At 36.0% G+C, this 24,874-nt stretch overlaps 1 pseudogene; it reads right to left on the bottom strand.

The window, feature by feature from the left end:
* Positions 1 to 5,117: 5,117 nt before the first annotated feature.
* Positions 5,118 to 5,908, bottom strand: LOC150064136 (small ribosomal subunit protein eS1 pseudogene; annotated as a pseudogene).
* Between the last annotated feature and the right edge of the window lie 18,966 nt (positions 5,909 to 24,874).

Genomic DNA, 24,874 nt, shown 5'->3' on the forward strand with positions numbered 1-24,874 from the left:
TGCATGGGACTTTGATTATTTATGTATGTTGTAATTCGTCTTTGCGTTCTCCTAGGCATCGAGAACTGTTGTTGTACTTCGCTCTGTGCTCAGTAGGTAGCGGTCTTTACTTGGATTGGGACTGGTGGTTCTGGGAATGTGTGAATACCTGTGGTTCTCGGCCAAATTGATTCCTCTGCTCACTAGGTCAGAGTTTGCAGTTTTTGCAGGTGTTCTGGCTTGTTCCTAGAGGCTGTGTGCTGTTGCATGACTAGCTCTCAGCCCAACCAGTGGCCTCACAGTGGGCCGTGGGATGAATCAGCGAGCTTCAGTCAGAGGGTTGGTTTTCCTGTGTTGCTTCTAGGGGCGGGCCCTGGCTAAGGGTCTGGATTTTGGGAGTTTTCAGGGGCTCTCAGCAGGACCAGCAGATTTCCGCTCTGTTCCCAGGGGCGGGGCCAGCTGAGGAAGTGGGCTCCAAGGGCGGAACCGCACCTTTCTTATTCTCAGAAGGCGAGCGTGGCTGCTGGTCAGCCCTTTAGTTCCCTGCTGCTTTGTCAGAGACTCTGTGACTGTGGGGGGCCCCTCAGTGCTGTCTTGCTCAGGATTCCGAGCTGGAGGATGCCTGGCTCAAGATTTGAGGGGGACAGTTGCTGGCTCCTATTTTCCTGCACACCCACCCACTGTTGTAAGGCAGGGTCTCAGCGCCCCCCACTCTCCAGAACCAGTGGCCTGGGAGAGGAACCTGGTGGGCGGGTGGTGGCTGGGAGACCTCCGACTCTCTTGGTGGGTTGCTTGGTCTTAGTGCCCGCCTGCCAGTCAGTTGCCAGTCAATGGCCTGAGGGAGGGGGCTGTTGAGGGAAGGGACAGGATTCTAAATTCCTTGCCCCCCTGCTCCTGCCGGTCTTTCTCGGGAGGGGTGGAGGGTTCTGAGTTAAGTTCTATTGCTTGGCACCAGCTCTGCTTTCCTGATGGGTGTGTGGACCCACTGTGCTACTCACGCCTCTGTGTTCATCTGTGGGTGCTGCACGGTGTTGGAGAATCCTTCACTCCCCTCGGATCTTCGCTGCCGCCTGTGGTCCTCATCTGGGTTCTGCTGCTTGCTGTTCTGGTTCCGTATCTAGGTCCGCTGCTTCTGCGGCTCGCTGGCCAGGTTCTATGCTGGTTTCTGCAGCTGCCCAGCCTGCGCCCTCCGCGGTGGCTTTTCGTGGCTTGGAGCCGGCAGCGAGGGGTGGGGGAGGGGTCCTCGCGTTCTGAATTCTTTGAGAAAGTTGGATGTAAGCTTTATCTGGATTTCTTTTCCAGTTTGAGTCCTTCTCTGTTGCTTTTTGAGTTTGTTGTTGTGGATTTCTTAAGGTAGTTGGCTCATGGGACTCTCTGCTTCTCTCTTTTTCTGAGAGCGAGCTAGGCAGCATCCCTATTGTCTCGGCGCCATCTTCCGCTCCCTAAAGAGAATAAAAATTCAAAATAATGTAAGTTACTATCCAAAATGAAATAGAAAAGGTCATTTCAGACAAATATAGCTTCTAATTTAGTGAATATACAGAAATTCATTGTAAGTCATCTCAACTTTATTTTTTTCTTGTAAGTGTAGTAGCATTGTACAGAGAAAAACACATAAGGGATAGAACTGAATAAAAGATTAAATCTTTTTAAATGCACAGTAGTTATCAATTCTACATAAAATGAAAATGTTAATAAAATACATCTATGTACAAATGCAATTTTTGGAGAAAATTACAGAATATTGATAATGGATAATTTGTCTTCATTAGAAACTGAAGTGAATGCCATCTTATCAACTTTTTTTATTTACTAAAAAGATATGTATAGAGCCTGTGCTATATAAAAATAATCAAATAACAAAATCTTGAAAGTAAAAAGCAATGGACAAAAGTAACTTTGAAAGGTAACCATTGGCAAAATAGAGAAAAAGCAATGCAAAGTCTGTCTGTTAACACAAGGAGGAAACAGAAACATTCCATAATTCTTGGCATCCCCTTCTGTTAAGGTTTTTATTATTTCAGTTGTTGATAGTCTAATCCATTAGGGTTTTACATTTTTGGCAATGTATGAACATAAAATATGTTATTGTGCCACTATAAACAAAGTTGAAGTAATTATATCACAAAAGCTTTCCAGAAAGGATTTCTCATCTTTGGACTTAGAAGCTGGGTGTTTGGAGACAGCTTCCTGGTGTGTTAATTCTCAGTTTTCATTTTCATTTTGGCTATGAGGTTTATTTTTGTACTGCCTTTTTCTTATTGTGAAAGATCCAAGTTGGTTTCATTTCATGAGTAGCAGATTACTCTGAAATTATTGCAGGTGGCTGAGAGTATTTTTTTTTTTTTGGTCTCATGATGGTAGACTTTAATGTATTTGGAATTCTATTCTTTAGGCCCTACAAGCAAGTTTATCACTTTTATAGCTTCAGTATTCTTGAAATCAGTGAGAGTTCTGTCTACATTACAGTGTCACTCGCAGTAATACAAGAAAATAGAATTTCAAAATTAAAGTGACCAAAAGAAAAGTTACTCATTTTTATTTCATATTTAGAAGATTGTTTTTTTATATCTTGGAACTTAATCTTAATTCTCTTTTTTCAGTCCTTTCTGTTGAAATACTTTTTCCATATATCTTCATTGTTTACTTGTTTTTTTTTATGTTCATATCCTCTAGAATACTTTTTGAAATAATTAGATCCAAATTTGATAATTTTAATCATTTCAAAAGGCTTATCATGTATGTGAATGATTTACAATTGCATCTGGGTGAGTGAGATTTTCCTATGAACATATTATCATGTGTAATGATAACAATATATTTCCTTTGTTTGTTTGTTTTGGATCATGGGGCTTGAACTCTGGCCTGGGCCTTGACCCTGAGCTCTTCAGCTCAAGGCTACTGCTCTACCTTTGAGCCACAGCCCCACATTCCATTTCCTAGTAATTAATTGGAGAGAAGTCTCTCTGCTTTGTATGTATCACCATGGCTGGCTTTGAACTGAGGTACTCGGATCTCAGCCTCCAGAGTAGCTAGGATTAGTGGTGTGAACCACCACGCTGAGCAAAAATAGATTTCTGAGGAGTTTGGTTAAATAGAGTTAGACCATGTCATACTCAACAGACCTATATTGTTCAAATATGTATCATTAGTACAGTTTTCTTTTTTTTTCTTTTTTTTTGCCAGTCCTGGGCTTGAGCTCAGGGCCTGAGCACTGTCCTTGGGTTTTCTCAAGGTTAGAGCTCTACCACTTGAGCCTCAGCACCACTCCCGGCTTTTAATCTGTGTATGTGATACCGAGGAATCGAACCCGGGTCTTCATGCATGCTAGGCAAGCACTTTAACCACTAGGCCAAACTCCCGGCCCTAGTACAGTTTTCGAAACAGAAAGTAGATTACTTTGTTCATTGTCTAATTCATGAGACAATGATAATTAATAAATATCACTTTAATTCAGTATCATTGCAAAAGACAGGCTGATAAATAGGTTCACTGCTTCAAAGATAAAAGAACGTAGAATTGGCATACAAGCTATCCCTATTTTAAGCTAGTACATTGTTAATCAGTTGTAATCTTTAGCTTATAATCTTGATTAAAAATGTTGTATTTACTGAGTGACTACCAGGAAACAAATGATCCCTGAATACTTTGCTTATTACCTAAATCCTTCCAGCAACTCTATGAAGTAGGAAAATTAATGTACAAATATAAGAAACTGATGTGCAAAGATAATAAGCAAGGTTAGAGATGGTGAGTACCTGTTACCTGATGCCAGAATTTATTTATTCCTTAAGAACTTACTACAAACAAATGCTACTGGGTTTTAATATCAATCAACCATAATTCAAGATGAGAAACTACTGTAACCTTTTTTTCACCTTAAAGAAAGCAGATGATTATCTTTTAAGAGTTCCTATGCCAAGAAGGATTAACTTTTCTAATATTCATTCCTTCTGAAATAAATAGAATTGCCTTCTCAGATATGAATTCCACAACATTTCATTTGGTATCAAGTGTACAGTGCACAGATATGAGATAGTTCTTAGTTTTATCATAGATTAAAAAATAACCTGAGGGATCAAATAGTAATATTGTTATTTATTTATTAGTTTATTTTGTTTGTAGGCCTTAATTAATTTATATTAGTAATTGATTTTGTATAAGTAAATAGATATATGCACATTTGGATTGCAATTTTATGGTTAGTTCATCATCAGTTACAATTGGATATCACAAAGAAAATGAATTCTACTCTCTTTTACGTATAAAAGAAAAAAAAATATCTAGGTCCACAAGCCTATGTAAAACATTTCTATGATCACATTTTTCTCCATAGATGAAACCAGGACAAGAATTCAGTAGTTCTAACTTTAGGTTAGATATCCTTTTTGCTACCAGAGGTAGAAAATACATATAGTGGAGAAATGGTTCACATATTATGCCACTGATTATGAAATTCAACCCAAGTTATAGATTTGATCAAAAAATATATAATTTTGAATAAAGAGTAATACATTGTATTAAAATCAACCCAAAGTTAGGAAACATAGTCCCTAAGGGCTTACATTCACAAGAGAAACGTTGATTTGCCATAATTAGAATACTATAGAATGTAGTTTCAAAGTACATAGACACAATTATAATTCAGATAAAATTTTCTAAAAAGATCTGTCCTGATTATTTATACATTGCTCGGAAAAACTATCCACTCAAAATAATTAGAAAATACTACCAAATCTGATAAGCCTAGATCAGAATCTTGACAGGACTGTGTATTGTTTGTGTGTGTGTGTGTGTGTGTGTGTGTGTGTGTGTGTGTGTGTGTGTTTTAACTTAGGCCAAATTACTTTATTTTCTTTCTGTATGAAAGGGAGACAAGTGGTAAAGGGCTCCACAATTTCTGACATATAGTATAACTTTAATAACAAAAAAGTCTCTTTGTTTCTTCATTTTTGTTGATATTAAGTTCCCAGTTTGGGGGCGAGCAGAGAGGATGTATTGAGAAATTTCTTAGCACCCCTGCAGTGGACTTATACCAATGACTAAGCACCATTTTTACCTTACTTTTCTTTTTTTGTGTTATGTACTTTTTCCCCCCACAAATAAGTCTTTATTTGTAATTATTAAAACTCTGAATTTTAAACAGATTCTTGGGCTGGTGGCTCATATCCAACAGCTAGCTCAACTTTAGCGCTGGTCTTGTCCCCAGTAGCTTTTCCTGAACTACCACCTTCACCAAGAAGCTCTATGAATTTTCCCAATTCAAACTTGGGCTTCTTCAGCATTTTTACTTTCCTTAGGAAGACATCATGGAGTGAATAAATAGACTGGCAAGCCTTTTCTTTGCCTTTCCAGATGCTGTCTGGAATCAACTTATTAACTATACTTTCAAGTCATTTGTCTGCACTTCTCAGGTCATGATTTCTATTATCTTCTTCCGAATCTGGCAGACGTGCTGATGCAGAGCATATGAGGTCTTGCTGATCTGATTGTTGCCTATTTTAGTAAAGCCAACACAGAACAAACAAAGCAAGTAACCATCTGTAATCTTGACTTCCACATGAGCTTCAATCATGGTCTGCCACTTTTTGACCATGGAGCACATTTTGTCTCGGATGAGATCCATGCCATGAAGCTGATCAACCAGTTCTTGTCTGGAACATCCTCAGTAATTACCTTGAATTTTCTAAATGCAACTTCATCATTCTGCAACTCAGCAAGGCTCACTTCAAACACCCAACCCTTGAGACCATCAGATGCGATTTTGGATCCTTGAGTCCAGGTGACTAGTGTTTTCCCAATGTTTCTTATATTGAACATGGCCGGGGTTTCACATCATATCAATCTTTCTTAGAAAATGGGTTAACCACTTTCTTGGCTCTTTTTTTTTTGCTGCTTTTGTAAGGAGCTTGTTCTTGCTGACCACCATGGTGCTGGTCAAAGAGTCAAAAGGCTTTGATGTTTACTTTTAAAAAATTATATCTAAGTAGTTGTACAAAGGAGATGCCATTTGACAAAGCAGGTTGTAAACTAGATGCATCCTTATCAATTGTCACTGTTTACAACATTCTCACCTCTCTGTTCCCTTATATCTCTTCCCTCACCCTTCTTTGATTTGTAGGATATCCAGTGAATTAATCACTCTTCTCCTTTTTTCTTCTTCATTTGTCTACTTCCCACTTGATCACTGCATCTCATTCAAATAACTGCTTCCTGGTGTTTATTGTGTTGAGCTTTGATTTTTGCCTTACTTAGGAATTACACTATTTAAGTTCTACCTTGAATCTACCATATTTCACTTAATATATTTGCATATACTTGCATTGTACCAACATATTTACTCATATTTACTCGTAATTATATTTTGTTAGCCAACTCTAACTCCTTGCTGTGTCCAACTACATAAAGAGTTGGGAGTAGAAGCCATGAGGTAACAATAGTTGTATAGGAAATTTTATAAGAACTGAAATAAAGCTAGGGAATTTAATTATCTTCTGAGGAGGTACAGTTTCTTATTTAGTATTACATTTAAAATTATAAAGAATTATGAGAACATAATAGCAACTAAAATTTGATATTTAAAAAATATATATAAAATAATTTATAAATATGGTGTCCATATTGAAATCTCAGTTGTGTAGGTTATATGCATGTCTGTGGTACATGTGCATAATGAATACTAATATGTACTTCTAATATAATTGTTGAAAAGGAATTCCTTGTGATATTTCCATATATGCATCAATATGTACAGATTCAATTCATCTCCCTTATTATTTCACTCATCTCTTTGTCCCTTTTCTTAAAATAATTTCAACTGATTTAATCATTCTGCCTTTATACATATACATATGCTTACTCATATATAAATAAATAAACGCATACATAAATATTTTGACCATATCTATCATCTAACACCTTCTTTGTCCTGCCTCCATTCCACTAAAATCCCCCCCAAAAAAGAACACATTTTAGATTCCTATATTTTTTCTCATTTTTTTTTTCAAGTCCCTAGTCCTAGGGCTTAACTCAAGGCCTGGGCAATATCCATAAGCTTCTTTGCCCAAAGTTGGCACTCTACCACTTGAGCCATAGCTCCACTTCACCATTTTGATGTGTTAAGTCGGTTGTCCATCATGTCTGATTTTGAATCATGAGCCTTAGATCTCCAGCTCACGAGTAATGAGGATTGCAGGCATGAAGCCGCGCCTGGCTCCCCTTATTTCTTAAACAGAAAACGAATTGTCTTGCCGGCACGATGGCTCACACCTGTAATACTAGCTACATTGGAGACTGTGATTTGAGGATCGCTGTTCAAAGCCAAAGCCAGCCTGGGCACTAAAGAACCAGAGACTCTATCTCCAATTAATCACTAGAAAACAGGAAATGGGGCTTGGCTCGAGGAAAGGTAGGTAGCATTGAGCTGAAGAGCTCAATGACAGTGCCCAGGCCCAGAGTTCAAGCCCCATGACCTACCATAAAAAAAAAATGTCTTATATTCAAAGTATGCAAATGTCTATTGGAAGACTTCCAAGATGTAGTTATTTTTTTTTTTTTTTGCCAGTCCTGGGCTTCAGCTCAGGGCCTGAGCACTGTCCTTGGACTTTCTCAAGGTTAGAGCTCTACCACTTGAGCCTCAGCACCACTTCTGGCTTTTTTCTATGTATGTGGTACCAAGGAATCGAACCGGGCCTTCGTGCATGCTAGGCAAGCACTTTAACCACTGGGCCAAACTCCCGGCCCAAGATGTAGTTATTATAACTATTATTACCTTTATTATTGTAGTACATGCTACTTGTTGCTATTTGTTTCCTCAATTATAACAAAGTACCTTATGCACAGTTCAACCATAACTGTTTAATTGTTATCTCTCATTTTTCCACCCTGGAATGTACTTTATAATGCTGTTTAATAAGCATATTTTTCTAAAAATGTCAGATTATCAATTCATTCATACATTAAATAGTGACTAATGTTATCTTACATTGACTATACAGATGAAAATATAAATATTTAATACATCAGAAGAAATTTTCATTTAAATGAAATGCATGTTAGCATAAGTAGAAATAGAATTTAGCTTTAATATTGACAACTTGTAATTTTATAAATCAAATATGTTTAGCAATATACATAAAATGATAAATGATTCATACTGTTATTTGCAAGCTTTATGTATTTAAACCCATATAAAGTTGTTTTTTTTTTTTGAAAATGCAGGTGTCTTTAGTACATTCATGTAAACAGCTTGATAAACTAAATGGGAAATGGTATTGAAATAAGAATGTGTTTGGTTCAAATCAATCTTTTAAAATAGCATATATGGAAATGGAGTTGAAATATAGATGTATAAAAACATTAAAGTAGATTGAGGAAATAAATCAGAAATAAAGTGAATAAAGATGGTTGGGGGCCCTTGACAAATGAGAGCAAATGTGTCTAGGATTAGTTAATTCTATTGAAACTGTGAAGTAGATGAATTGAAGCAAAAATTAAGAATGACCTATTTTCTTTTTTTTCATATATTTTTATTGTAATTAACAGAAGGGTTACATTATATTCACCAGACAGAAGGTGCATTACTTCACAAACATTGATACCCTTTCTCATGTCTTGGTTCCAAATTTCCCTCCTCCCACCCCTGCCCCTCATCTTGTTTTCCCCCCTTCCCTATCTGATTTCCAACAACCAAATAAGCATATATACAATATATCAGAGAGCAAGGTAAAATACTGCAACAATATGAAATAACCAAGGGACAGCAAAAGAGATGAAGGCTAATAGAGTACATTGAGGACAACAATCATTCATTATATGGCTTTTGTTTCTATATCCTGGAGGTCCTTACATTTAGCATCATACTATATGGCCTTATGGATCTAGATTTTGTTCTATTGTAAATCTCTGCTAGGAGAGCCCAAGGTTTCTACTGATTATGACAAATAAGGGAAACCATTGAGCCTATGATACTTTGCATCTGGCTTATTTCACTTAATACGACTTTTTCTAAGTTTTCCATTTCCTTACAAATGGGGCGATGTCATTCTTACTGACAGCAGCATAGAATTCCACTGTGTATAAATACCTCATCTTGTTGATCCATTCATCGACTGAGGGGCATCTGGGCTGGCTCCATATCTTTGCTACGGTAAATAGTGCTGCAATGAACATTGTTGTGTTAGTGGATTTAGTATGTCCTTGTTTCTGGATGATTGGGCAAATGCCAAGTAGTGGAATTGCTGGGTCATAGGGGAGCTCTATGTTTAGTCTTTTGAGGAACTGCCATTCTGCTTTCCATAGTGGCTGAATGAGTTTGCACTCCCATCAACAGTGTAGTAGTGATCCCTCCTTGCGTCATCCCCTCCAGCATCTGTTATTAGATTGCTTGATCATGGCCATTCTAACTGGAGTGAGGTGGAATCTTAGAGTTTTTTTTGACTTGCATTTCTTTTATGACCAGAGATGTCAAGCGTTTCTTCATGTGTTTGCAGGCCATTCTTATTTTTTCTTCACAGAAGACTCTCTTTAAGGTTTTGGCCAATCTTTTAATGGGATAGTTGTTTCTTTGGAGATTAGTTTGGGAGTGATTCAACTTTTTGAGCTATTGCTATATTTTAGATATAAGGCCTTTGTCTGTGGTGTGGTTAGTGAAGATCTTCTCCCACTCTGTAGGCTTTCTAGTTAATTTGATAGCTATGTCCTTTGCCATACAGAAACTCTGCAGTTTAATGCAGTCCACTTATCCAGACTTTCTCTGATTTGTTGTGTTTCTTGGTCCTTATTAAGAAAGTTTTGAGCTGTGCCAAGGAGACCTAGTGTATCTCCTATTCCTTCTTGTAAAGTTTTCAGTGTGTCAGCTTTTACCTCAAGGTCTTTGATCCATTTGGAGTTAATCCAGGTGCGGGGTGACAAAGAAAGATCAAACTTATTTTTCTGCAGGTGCTTAACCAGTTCTGCCAGCATCATTTGTGGAAGAGGCTGTCTTTCTTCCATTGAATTTTTTGGCTCCCTTATCAAAGATCAGTTGGCCAAAGGTCTGTGGGTTAATATTCAGGCCCTCAGTTCTAGTCCATTGGTCTTCATGCCTGTTCTTGTGCCAGTACTAAACTATTTTGTTCACTATAGCTCTGTAATAGAGTGTAAAGTTTGGTATTGAAATTCCTCCTGCACTGGTCTTTCTGCTAAGAATGTTTTTTTGCTATACGGGTCTTTTATTATTCCATATGAAATTTTGGATTGTCTCTTCTATTTCTTTAAAGAATGACATGGATATTGATGGGTATTGCATTGGATTTGTAGATAGCCCTTGGCAAGATTGCCATTTTCATGATGTTAATTCTTCTCATCCAGGAGCGTGGGAGGCTGTTCCATTTCCTCTGCTTTAATTTCCTTTATCAGAGTCTTAAAGTTTTCATTAAAAAGAGAATGACCTATTTTCACATTTATCTTTAAATCCTATAGCCAACTAGCTTTCATCAAGTTAGTTGTATAATTCAAACCAAAGGCTAAATTGATTCGTCTCTTCCAGGAAATTAATGAAATTATGTGATAAAAACAATTGGTTCAGTTTTGCCAAACAAGTATTTTTGAATAGTTGGTCTTTTGCTTTAACAGAGATGTTAGAGTCTTTAAGTAAGGCAAATTGTCTTGAACTTTCATAGAACAACAAAGAGAAATGGCAATGTGGAAGGATTTTTGAGTGAAGGACAAAAAAGTCATATAGCAAAGCAAACTCTTCTGTTATACATGGAAGTGGTAATAAGTCTTTAGTTTGGGTGAGAAATATTTGAAGGAAATTTGAGGGATAGAAGCTGAGTTCAACACATCAGAAAATGCAATAGAACCATGATCCATGTATGAGGAAATAAAAAGTAGTGTTATCTCAGAAAACAACCCTAACAGACTCTTTCTTTTCCAAACCTCAGAATAACTTCTTGAAGATTGTGTGGATCCCACATCCTACCGCAGCTGCAGTGGACTTTCATTTAATTTTGTTTAAAGAGACTGGGTATTTGGGTTGGCATCCAACTTAATGGGATTAGGGATTTTATATATATATATATTTATATTTATATAGTGTATTCAAATCATGTGATTATTGTTTCTAAAGATTAACCAGTTATTCAAAGGCACAAACAAAACAATATCTCTTTAAAGAGTTAGTACTGAATTTGTTTCTGGCAGTTATTAATGATATATTTATCACCATATTTTTTATACAGTTTTTTTCTTTTTTTTATTTGCCAGATAGAAGGTGCATTACTTCACATACATTGATACCCTTTCTCATGTCTTGGTCCCCATTTCCCCACCCCTTATCTTGTTTCCCCCCCTTCCCTATCCAATTTCAAATAACCAAATACAAATATATCCAATACATCAGATAACAAAGTGAGATACTGTAACAATATGAGATAACCAAGGTAAACAGTTCTTTTCTAGTCAGAGTTTTTTCCCCAAAAACTAGGCTTTCATTACTGAGGGAAAAATAGATGATCCAGTTTGCTCAAGTACAAAGTATTGCAGAGACTGCCTTGACTTAAACCATTAGCTTTTGATGAGTGAATGTTACTCGCATTGTTCAGAGAATTGAGCCATTAGAGATTTGTGTCTGTAGTGATAACTTCCTGAATAGTTTTCTGAAAGACAGGCAGTTCTAGTACACGTGATGTGAAATGTCAGATGATCTTATACATGTAGATGATATTTGTGGAAACAATCTGTCCTTCATAAGGGACTGAATTTGTTAATCTACCTCTGTTTATAATAAGCTCTTTATGAAATATATCACATAGACTGAACAAATAATCAAAACTATCAAAAAGCAAACATACTAGCTTATATTCTTCATGTAAGTATTTATTTACCTACATATCTCTATGCATATTTTTCCACTATATAGCTGGTTTAATGGTCTATGATAAGCTATAACATCATATAAATACGGTGCAGTAAATTAGCACTACATATTATATTTGAGTGTAGATGCTATATTAAACCAAACATAGGTTGCTCTGAAGACAGTAGTAATAAAATGAATTTACAACCATATTTAAGTTTTATTCACCAACACCAAAAAATACACACATACATTATTGCCAAATTCACATTACATAAGAATTTAATAAAATGCTGCTGAGATGAACTTTCCAGAGTTCAATTTGAAAGTTACGAACAAAATCTATTATAAATGTGCATATATTCAGCTCAACAAATTTTTCTAAGAATTTAGATCAAGGACAGAAATATTTTGTGTTCCCACAAATACTTTGTGTTGCTAGTGCATTTTTGAGATTAGTACAAAATTAGAGAAAGTACTGTTAGTAGTTATTAACATTTTCTGAAAATAGAATGTATTTTATATGAAATAGCATATATGCATAGAAAAGAATGATCTAGAGTCATTAAAATTTTATGCAAGCTTGTGAAAATGATCATAATATCTAAATAAATACAGTAAAGCTACCTACAGAAGTCTCAAAAGTAACTGTTAGATAGATGTGTCTATACCACAGGGTACTAACAGCAGAGCTTCATGATACAATAGACATTTCAGATAAGTAGGATGACTGACAAATGGAATTAATGCTTGAGAATGATTTTAAGACATAAAGTCCTTTTTAGATAAAATTTTATTTTAATTATATGATGATGTACAGAGGGAATATAATTACACAAGTCAGGTAATGAGCACATTTCTTTTAGGGAACATTTTGATCTATTCTCTGAAGCGTGCTAAAAGAATATTATGGCTATTGAAAGATTATGATCTTTAGGTATAAAAATCTTTCCAACCTAGATATGAAAATGTTTATAGAGAACACGAAAGAAAGCTTCTATGTTAAAGAATACCCAACACAAGTATCAGGGAATCATGCTTATAATCCAAGCTATTGAAAGACTGCGAATAAGAGGTTCAAGTTTGGAGGCTGGCCAGAAAGGGCAGAGCACTAAAACTCCCATTTCAACTGAGGGAAATGGAATATATTGACATCTGCCTATCATCACAGCAAAGATGGGAATCCCAAGATAATGAACCAGGGACCAGATTCTTGCTTGTGCCGAAAACAAGGCGGACTTTATCACAAAAACAACCAGCACGAAGAAGGGCTGAACGTGTGACACGTAGAGTGCCTGCCTATACAAATGAGTTAAAACTCCAATACTAATATCACCTCTCTCCAGCCATAAGGGTTTTCTGAAATATTCTGTAATGGATGGACTCCAGGAAGATCTGGATTTGTGGGAAGAATAGACCCTTGGAAAGTGTGTCATACTGATAGGAGGAGCTGAGGCAGGAGAGCCTGTGACCAATTCTTTACTTCCCAGGAGAGGACTAGGAGAGATACAACCCAAATTCTAGAAGGTAGCCATACTGGTAGAGCCACGTTGATTTATTCAATCAGATATTTTGTACATGGAGCAAGGCCAAAATCTTTTGGGACCTCCGACAGTAGGGAAAGGCAAAGGAGAAGGTGTTAGGAAGAGAAAGTCAGGAGTTTGCCTTGAAATCAAGAAACATCAAATGCCCTTCCACTGGGACTATGAGTCTGCGTTTGTTGCTGGCTCTTGTAGCTGCCACTGGAACAACTCAAGTCTCCAAACTGACTGAAGCGGCTGGGCTGGACATTCAAAGAGGAGCCTGTTTGTCCCTGAGTTCCCACAGTTGCTAAAGACCATGACACAAAGCACTTGCTGCCTTATTTAGAGCTAGATTCTGTGCACAGTTATTCTTTCTTTCATAGGTTCCCTATGTCATGGGAAAAATTATTGAAGGTGAGATAGGAAATCTAGAAAACTGTCCAGTTTTAGTACCAAAAAGTATATGAGTCTAAACAATGCTTCTCAGTGTATACAAAATCCATTTTTCCATAAAGCCATTTGTCTTTCAAAGTTTCTAATGTTATTAAAATTTTGATCCTTTTCTTATTTCTACCATTATTATTTTCTTCAAAATATTTATTTATGAGCATAATTGCATGTCAATATAATATGTAACATGAAATATCTTCCCTGTCACAAGACATAACTGATTTTGTTTATACTTAAATTTGGATCTATCTTCGTATTGAATTGGATTTCATGAGAGGGTTATTTAATTGTTTCCCCTATTTATTTAATTTGTACAAGTTGTAAGCTATTCACTTTATCATTGTTTATTCAATAGCTTATTCTTTTTCCAGTAATTATGAATGTGATATTATGTACATGGGCCCTCCCCTAGAATTTTTCTGATGTTTTACTGAGGGCTAGTCTTGGGTTAAGGATTTTTAAGGGTATACCACAGAACCCACATTTGATGATCACATTAAAGCAAATGTTCCACTGTCATCATGACTAGCCACTGTTGGTCTTGTTCTTGATTCCTGTTTGACCTCAGGTTTATAAAATTGCTATTGTTCTTGTCATTCTGTTCTTCCACTGGAAAGATGTCACTGTACAAAATCCACATTTGAGAAGTGGTGACTTCCATTACACAAACTTAAAAATTATGTTGTTACAAAATTGTTTTGAATTCTTCTGCATGGGTGATTTGTTACATGTAACATCTATCTATCTAGCTAGCTAGCTAGCTAGCTATATCTATCTTCTATTTTTCATGTCTCATATCTCTATCACACATCTATTATAGATTCATGTAATTTTTATTTTATACTCTATCACTTTTTTTGATGGATTGTGGGGCTTTAACTTGGCATGGGCACTGTTTCTGAGCTCTTCAGCTCAAGGCTACTACCTTACCGTTGATCCAAGCCCCACTTCCCATTTTCTAGAGGTAATTGGAGAGAAGAGTCTCAGGTTCTTTTTGCCCAGGCTGGCTTTGAACCTTGATCCTCAGATCTCAGCCTTGTGAGTAGCTAGGATTACAGGTGTGAGCCACCACACCCAGCTTTATTATGAATTTCATTAGTCAAACTTTTTTGTGTGTGTGATAGCTTCAAAAATATTTATTGTTATTATCAGGATGATTTACAGAGAGGTTACAATTACCCAAGGCAGATAGAGTACATTTATTTCTCCTTTATTGTTGGGATAATGTAAAGAGGGGTTACAGTTACATTCGCCAGGTAGTAGGTGCATTTCTCCTCATACATTGATACCCCTTCTCATGTTTTTGTCCCCATTTCCCTCCCACACACCCTTCCAACCATCTTGTTACTCAAACTTTTGCAAGAACATTAGTTACCAATAACTCTTTCTGCTAGTGTCAATATCCTTTTGACACACACATGCTCCTGTTTTGAAGTTTTGATTTTTAATACTTTATTTTCTATTATTGAAATATGTTTCAGGATAATCTTGTGGTTTCTTGCTCAAAATTCAAATTCATCTGTTTTCCTGAAGGCTTCTCATGCTTCATTGGGTGAAGATTAACAACTAAATATAAAAAATAAGATAATTCATTAGGGGCCATGTATCATTTATTAATTGAATGATTAGATATTTCTTATGTTAGACTGTTCATCTCAAAAGAATGTTACATATAATGATTTTAGGTTAAAAATATTCTTTTGAAGTTTCAGTTGAACTTCCCTCTTGCCCTTTCTGGATGGAACATGTGGTGAGAAGATGCCATCCGTTCAAGCAGATAGACTCCCATGCTGTACCAGAACTATCCATGTATTGGTTCATTCATGCAACTGATCGTCTCAAACTATGAAAATTAAAATCAGCTTTTCAGTCTAGGATGTTTTTGTACATCCCTTCAGCATATATAATATAATGGTCAATAGTGTGTGTATCTAGCTTATTCTTACTATTAATTCATCTTTTCAAAGTATCAAAGCCCATCCTAACACTAACAATCCCATATCAAAATAAAAAAATTGTAGGTAACTAAGATCAACTCAGCAAGAGATTTTTTTTTATTGATGCATTGGTTTTATCTGTCACTCCAACACTCCAACATTATCTGGGGACATATATTGCTTGAAGCTATTGCACCATTTGGGAATCTGTGTGAGTTGCTTTAACCTCTTAAGCCCTCAGAGGATGAGATAAGTAGTAAAATTATTTTTATCTTTAAGCCAGGGGTAGGCAAACTTGCTTGTAATGCATCAGAATATAATATGGTTGTGATTCTCTGCTCTGTTGTTAGCAAAAAGAAGCCATGCTCACATAAAACACCACTCTGAGATAATGAAATTAGAACAATGCATTAACATTCTCATTGGAAAAATACTTTAAAAATCCTTTAAAGTTATTTTTTAAGCTACACACGAACATGATGCAGCCTGGGTTTTGTTGCTTGATCAGTTTTTTTCCATGAGTTTTACTTTGCTGAGCTTTGCTACAAACCCATAAACAGAGCCTCCAAAGTTGAACCTTTAACTGAACAACAAATTAAAATATTATCATGTTCCTCAGCTTGTTGAGGAATTAGTTCTAGGCGAGTGTCACTGTAGTGATCTTTCAAAATATTTATACCTTCTCTTCAAGTATTTTTTCCAAATATTTTTATTATAATTAATAGAAGGATTATATTATATTCACCAGATACAGGGTGCATTACTTCACATACATTGATACCCGGGGGGAGGGAAATGGGGACCAAGGCATGAAGTATCTTTTTAAACTGCCTGAATTATGCTAAATTAACAAACACTACTCTAGAACATATTGATAGAAATTTATTCATAGATTTGTTTTGACAATGAAAAAGTTCTTGAATATGGCAAAGATTAACTTGGTTTCCTCCTACAATGTGGATTGATTTTCTATATTCAAAGATATAAAGACAATTTCCATGAGGTACAAGGTAAATGGTATAAATTTTACTAAAGAAGAAGGAATGATGGTAATTCGTGGTGAATTAATGTTTCTGTTGTTGGTCTTATTTGCTTGTGTTTCTCTGTGGTGTTGGGGGTGATATGTAATTCCTCTCTTATTGGGTTAAACTCTGTGCTTCACACTATACTACTGGAACTACAGCCTTAATTCTTGTTTTTTTTTGTTTGTTTGTTTTGTTTTGTTTTTTGGTGTTTTTTTTTTGGTTGTTGTTTTTCTCAGTCGTAGGACCTGAACTCTGGAACTGCGCATTGTCCCTGAGCTCTTCAGTTCAAGGCTAATGCCCTCCCTCTTGAGTCACAGTGCCACTTCTGGTTTGGAAATAAGAGTTTCAGGGTCTTTAGTGGGGGGGCTGGCTTTGAACCATGATGCTCAAATCTCAGGCTCCTGAGTATCTAGGATTATAGGTATGAGCAACTGTGCCCAGCTTTAATTCTTTTGATTTTAATGATTGTTTTTTTCAGATTATTTTTTCCCAGCTGGCCTCCAACTTTTCTTCTTTATGTAGCCAGAATGAACTTTTGTGATAGGTTCTTTCTTGCTTTTTACAAGTATGTTCTGAAATAGATGTTTGCACCCCTAGTTGCTGGGAATAGAGGCACCCTTGTTCCCAATCTACGTTAATATTTAATCTCCAGATCAGAGTGGGATGACTGGAGAAAACTCAATTCCTTGTATTGCAGTGGGCTTCGTAAGACCAACCTCCATCAGCTGGGAATTAAATGTGAATAGAGACCTGGTAAAAACATATTACAGCTTTTTCTACCATATATTCTTTAAGACCATTTTGGATGAATACAATTTTCTACATATAGTTAGAGCAGATCATGGAATAGAATTAAGTTGACTGAGAATTAGTATTTCCTAGTACTTAATTTGAAGTATGATTTATTTGGGATATAGAGCTTTTCAGAAGAAAACTCCATGGTAAATAAGAAACCATACATTTTAAAATGCAAATTATTTGCAGTGGCATTTAAAAAGTAGAAAAGAGAGGCTGGGAGTTTGGCCTAGTGGTAGCGTGCTTGCCTAGCATGCACGAAGACCCAGGTTTGATTCCTCGGTACCAAATACATAGAAAAAAGCTGGAAGTGGTGCTGTGGCTCAAGTGGTAGAGCTCTAGCCTTGAGATAAGTACAAGGACAGTGTTCAGGCCCTGAGTTCAAGCCCCATGACTGGCAAAATAAAAAGTAGAAAAGATATGAGTGGGTTTAATATGATAATTATATTTCAAAATGACATCAAATATTCAACCTTACAATCTTGCACACTACACAACACACAGGAATAATAGTTGAACTTGAAATTTCAAGTAAATTCAAATTTAATTCAGAATTTTGTATAGTTTTGACTTGTATAATGTTAGATGATATGTCCTTGATACTTCAAATTGTTTTGAGGTTTTAAAAAATATTTTATATTTTCTTATATTTATGTAAACATATTCACTACAATTAGCAACATTAGAATGAATGGTGTCATGACTTATAGAAGTGACTTTAAACCGATACTCCTGCATTTGTCGCTAAATGTTTTTAAACATTCAGCAGAAAACAGGATGAAAATGCCATTGAAATGGATTAATCAATGTTGATTCTCCAACCTAAGTTGTGCTTGGATGAAATCCAGAATGACTTCGTTTTCTCATATTAATCACAGTTTAAAAGAGAAGAGACAGACAAAAATAAAACAGCATGTCATAAATTAAAAACCTTAGAATTAAACATTTTTTGGCATTTAGGGTTTTTTTCTAAGATATCGGACTTGACTTCAAAATGTCAAGGTGTTTTCCACTTTTGAAGACAATACAGCGAGTTTTGTCATAGTGCCAGTTATTCTGCCAAAATTCCTTGGCAAAGGAGGTGTCTGGCTAGCGCACTGTGATGTAATAAATGATCTGATGAAGCCATCAATGAATTGAGATCGAAGTTCAGACTGCTTTGTGGATGGATAAATTTGTTCTCTTCCCCTCTTGCCTATAAAAATAGAAAATCTCTAACAAAAAATGTACAACAAATCTCTGGAGAATTGATACTGTGGCAAGTAGTGGTGTTTCTTATTATTCATCTCATGTTCATAATCATTTATGTAAAGGTGCACTTTATTAACTTTCATTCTCTTTGGGTTTAAATATCATAGGCTTATTTAGATAACATGCCATTATCAAGAGAAAAAGTAATAGTGAATCCTAGTTTTACTACATATGCATCGTATACATTTTACTATATATACATTTGGACACATTAATAGCTTTTTGGCTTCACATGTGAAGATTACATTAGATATATGTAGGTACACTCTACTTTGTACCAGAAGCCATTTACGTAGTCATAAAGATGTTGTTATCAATAATATTATAATATTATATATTTGTTCCTGCAGGGGTGAAAAATATTGGTATTTAATGTATTAATGTATTTAATATATTTTTATGTGTTTAATGTCTTTATAATATTTTTAAAGTGCAATATAGTATAAACCTTATAATGTAATTAAAAATGTAAACATTTAAGTTAGTTATTATTATCTCAAAGAGAGGAGACTGCTGAAATTGACTTAAAAATTGACTTGTTGATCAACATTGTTTTTGGTTTTGTTCAGCATGATTTGCCCCAGGGATACCAGATATTGGCTCTGTGTCCATGCTTTGCATGTTTACATTCAGCACAGGTTTGGGGGTGGGGGAAGAAATGAGGCTGAACTAGGCATGTATGTCCTTCTGAATCCTAAAAAAGTCTAAGTCTCTACATTTCATGAAATTATTTGTCTCCTGCTTTCTGAAACTGACTCCCACTTGTCCTCAATCCTACCCTTTCTCTTCTTGCATTTCCTAACACCGTAAAACCCTAGCCATAGGTTCTACATGCCTTTTTCTCTACTCACTTCCTGCAGACAAACCAACATAGGGAAGTCGGCTACAAGGGACATCCATCCCCACCACCTTCATCCTTCAAGCCTCCCCTTGACTCTATTCAATGCTCATCCTGAACTGCAGGTATACAGAGCACTATCGCCTTCTGCAATGTTAACAGCATCCTATTCTTGTACCTTTTTGAGTAACTCAACATTATCAGTTAGTGTTAATTGATGTGTATCAATTGTATGAAAGACGGTCAATGGAAAAGTGCCATGTATTGATCCATCTACCTCTCTTTCTGAGTCCCGCTTCCCTCATTTACAATGTTCACCAGCCCCCAACCCCAGTCCTCTCTCTCCCATTGTAGGAGTAGTTGTAAGTGGTGGCAGTAGTGGTAGTAGCAACAGTGTTTGAAATCAGGGTCTCATGCTTTTATTAGGTATGTGCTCTAGCCCTTGAATAACAACTCCAGCCTTTTGCTTTGTTATTACTCAGGCTGCCCAGTACTGAGAACCTCCTGTATAGCTAGAATAACAGGCATATGCCATCAAATCCACCTTTCTCACAGGTTGGGAGGGGGGAGCTTGCTCTGGGTGATCCTGAGCAGCAGCATTTCTGTTCTCCACATCCCAAGTATCTAGGATTGCAAGTGTGAGCTCCTGGTCTAGGCTTTCATAGAGAAACATCTCTTCACCCCAAACTGTTACCTTCCCACTTTCAAACAACTCAACAGTCCCAGTTTACAATCCAGTCCATTTTTAAATGTAGTTTCTGCATATGAGAGAGAAAGAGCACCCACTTTAAAGTACCTTGCATTCTATTTAGCTATGGCTTCAAGTCTCCAAATGATTCCAGATTATCCACTGATGACTTTCTTTGAAGATTCACCTCTGACATACCAACAGCCTCTCACATTTTCAATTTGGCTTACAGGAAATGCTGGGTTACAGTATTCCCTATGAGTGCTTGCCAAATGTGTTCTTTACTGCTTTCATGATTTTCACAAATTGTAAAATGGTGATTGAAAATTTTCCTTTCTATTCTGATAAACTCCCTGATGTTTTATATGACAGCTGTCTGTATAACACAATACTTTGAAGGGCCCCACCAAAGTCCTTTTATCCAAAGTTATTTTCTTCTACATTAGACAAAAAAGTAAAGCATTTTAGTCACCACACTATAAGGTTATTAATTGTAGTATTGCCATATGAGTCCCAATTATTTCTTAAGTGTGTTTTTATTTATTGAAGGCTATCCCAGTGCCTAAAATTCAGACTATAACCAACTCTTTTCCGTCTTACTTCAATAACTTCCTAACAAGGAGGTCACATTGAATCTCTGCTTTATACTGAAGCAAAACTGCCCCATTTACTCCCCATAATCCTTCAGTGCTCCTTCTTCTGTCACAGAACAGCCTCTCAGGCCTTCTCCTTATTTACAGCATGTTTCCCAAGGGCTTGCAAGGCAGTTGGCAACAGCCCTGCTCTGGTATTTTCCTGAAACATGATTTAAATGTAATTACACAATTAAATCTCCTTTTACTCCCTTTTATCACTGTGCAAACAGGAGTGTGCTGAGCTCTTGGTGTACACAACCCTTTGCCTCTTCTCCCACTGCAGGCCTTTCTGACACCATGCTTCTAGCCTCGTTGCCTAGACCTATTTGTTTCCTTGTAGAAATTAAGCATGGCACCTCTTTCATGATGCTTCATGTCTTCTCTGTATTTGTGTTCAGATTTTAATCTTTGTCTCTTCACAACTCTCCCTCCTGAAACAGCAATGCATTTCCAGTAAAGTGTCATGATCTTGCATACCTGTAGACATTGAAGTATACTGTTCAGACTTCTTCCTCTTCTCTTGCTCTTCTTTCTTTTTCTTCCTCTTCTCTCCCATAAATTCCCCTCTCAATTTAGAGAAGGTTTATTCTAGAATTCTTTCATTTTTAACAGAGATTCTGTTTCTCAGAGCAGTCTTCCTGACCATTCAAGCTTAGTTAATATCGTTTAAGATATTAAATATGTTAACATGTGGGAGACACTCATCTCCCTTCTTTGCTTATACTATATGACGTCACAATAATGTTGAAAACAGTAATGTTATAAATGGGGTGATTATCCTCACTTGTGAGGTGATAAAATGGAGATACTGAGCAGTTAGTTACCTTACCTCATACTTTACCCATGTAGGTGAGGTGGACTTTGTGCCTAGGCAGCTCTTTCCCAGGTTTTGCTTCCATTATGCTCTAGTTTGACCTGTCATTTTGACAAGTCATCTGACACCACTTACTTATTCACCATTACTATTTAAAAATATGAATTCCATAAAGATATACTCATTATTGAATCTCCAAATACCTTTAAACCTGCATCTCAACAAAATGATGATAAATGGGAGAGACTTTGCTGACTGTTTCTCTTCTGTGATTCTATTGCACACTGGGGATATCAATGGTTTTGCTGACTTCCACCATTATTTACTCATACTCTTTCTGGTTTTATTGGATTGTAAAACGCTCTAGGACAGAAAATGATACCACTCCATCAGGGTGTCTTATCTGGAGCAGTAGTACTCAATATGTGTTTGTTGAACAAATCTGTAAATAATCGCCATGGCAGGGAGACATGTGCAAAAAGAGGTCTCAGTAATCACTGTCTTTTTTCACTTCCAGGTGGCTCTAGGGAAATGTTCGTGTAAAATTCTTATGTTACTCATTTGAGGGACCCTTTTACATTTTGTTGTAAATGAAGGTGATTGTTAGATAACTTGTCAATACGAATTCTTAAGCCTATATTATGAGTTTTAATGCCTTTCCACCTATATTTCTGTAACCAATATACAAGAATATATCTTAGTAGCTCATCTAAGGACCAGGCTAACTGCTACAAATGATTAACTGAAACAAAAGATATAATTCCTGCCTATAAGGAAACTTGCAAGTATAAGCCAGTTCTAGCTCAAAGTGTGAGAGAAAATGTAGCTTGCTAGCCACCAGTTAAGATTCACTCAGGTGCAGGACAATCTGAAGAGTTAATGTGAATTTGGTTTGACAGTTTTTCTAACAGTCAAATCAAGTAGAAGCTTGAGGGAAAGTTATGTGTTTCTGTGGATTTAAGAAATGTACATAAAGTGTGACACTTATCTCGAATTAACCACTATAAAACTGGAAGTGGTGCTGTGGCTAAGGAATAGGGTAGTAGCCTTGAGCTGAAGAGTTCAGGGACAGTGTCCAGTCCCAGAGTTCTAGCCCCACGATTGATGAAATAAATAAGTAAATAAATGCAAAAGAAAAGAAAGGTACATAAACTAAAAGATACAGAGAAAGCATGCTACCACTGTACTCATGAAGTACATTATTAATGCTTCCTTTCTTTTTTCTTTTTTTTTTTGACATTTCTGTCAAGTCACAGAGTTTTGTACAACAGTTTGATTTGCTACTCTGTGGTAGCAAATGACAGTTTCTTTCTGAAGTAGGCTGGGGGTAAGCTTAATTTTGTTTTCATTCATTTCCTGTATTTCTACTAAAGCAAAATCCAGTGTATCTTTCTACTTCTGCTAACTTGAACTTTCTCTTGTTGCTTTTTATTTTGTTTTGGCAGGATTCTTTAGATTTTTGTTTGATGACATAAAACGTGACTTTATAAGCTATTAGCATTTAAAAATCCCCTTTCCTTAACTTACTAGTGGAATTTAATGTTCTGTACTGAAATATTTTGGCATTAAATATTATTTAAAATATGTTTTTCTGAAATGTGAAAAAATACATCTTCACTATTTTTACATCACCAAACTGATTTTACATTTTTATAATTTAGCAAAACATACCTTATATTCCAGAAAAATAACGTCAATGAGAAAGATAAGTCTCAAGATATGGTATGTAATTTGACAGAATTTTATATAGGAGTGTTTTCTTAGGCAGATATAGTAAACCAAAGTCTACCTTAAGAAAACCCCATTTTCCTACTTTGTAAAGAATTTTCATTTACATAATCTTCTTGTATTATTGTCAACTTGACTGAAATGTTGCTTATCATGAATATACATTTATATATTTACCTGAGTTGGCACATCACAACTCTTGTCTTTCTTTACAGAACATCACACTAGAAGAAGTAGAATAAAGTCTTTAGACATTGCCTATAGTTACAGTACAAGGTGTGGGAGAAAGAAAAAGGAAAATCACTCCGGTTATGCTTTCATCTAGCCTTTGCATGTACTAGAGCATCTAATCTGGGTTTTTGTGAGGAGAAGATCAAGTTGGGAATGCATTCACTGGTGGTCTGATACGAAATATTCTATGCCTGCCTCTCTCTCTCTCTCTCTCTCTCTCTCTCTCTCTCTCTCTCTCTCTCTCTCTCTGGTTTCTAAGCTCCCTATGGTCTGGGAAATTCCAGTTACAAGCAACAACTCATAAATAATTTGTTTTGGTTCTTAATCATTTTCTTGTTTTCTATCTGGAAACTTTATAATTCAATAGAAACAATAGTACAAAAGTAGTTAGGATTGGGCAAATATTTCTTCTCTTTGTTCCTAGGACAAAATTTTGACCAATTCCACTGGAATTTGAAAAAAGGAAAATTAGAATTATTGAGCATTATAATCTTTGTATCATATTGATAGAAGAAAAACGTGTTTACTATTATAAATAAGACTGATCAAATAGCATTGTACTTGTAAATTGACATGTATTTATATTACAAAAGAAGGTAAAATCATATTGGAACCCACAAGTCCATTATTGCATTAAAAGAATGTAATATTGATAACATCAGTAAACAAATATGTGTACTCTCAAATACAGAATAAGAAAGAAAATTAAAGTTACATGGAAAGTTCTTTATGTGGCTGATATCTTGTGTTTTGTCAAGAGTCTTTTTGGTAAGCAGTGGCATCTTGACTAATTATACTCTTCATTTGTCTTTGTTAAGTTTCCTTTTTCTCAAAATTTTCAGCAATATCATCTTAGAAACACAGAATATATTTGCTTAACTTGTTTTTCTTTTCAAACTTCCTTTGGAGGATAAACATCAACTACTCTTGCAGCTGCTTTTAAAGAGCTTTGGACAAAAAAACAAAACCCACTTGCTTCCCACTTGTTCTTAATGGCTTGTAATATAGGATAATGATATGTCCATTTTCTTTCTTTTCCAGTTCATTATACAACAACTCCATTGTCTTTACACAATAAAAGTACATAATACTGTACTCGGCTTTTTCCTTCTAGGAAGCTAGTAGAATATAAATGTTATCC

The sequence above is a fragment of the Megascapheus bottae genome, chromosome 4, assembly GCF_031878675.1.
Source record: "Megascapheus bottae isolate mThoBot1 chromosome 4, mThoBot2.hap1, whole genome shotgun sequence".
Classification (NCBI taxonomy): domain Eukaryota; kingdom Metazoa; phylum Chordata; class Mammalia; order Rodentia; family Geomyidae; genus Megascapheus; species Megascapheus bottae.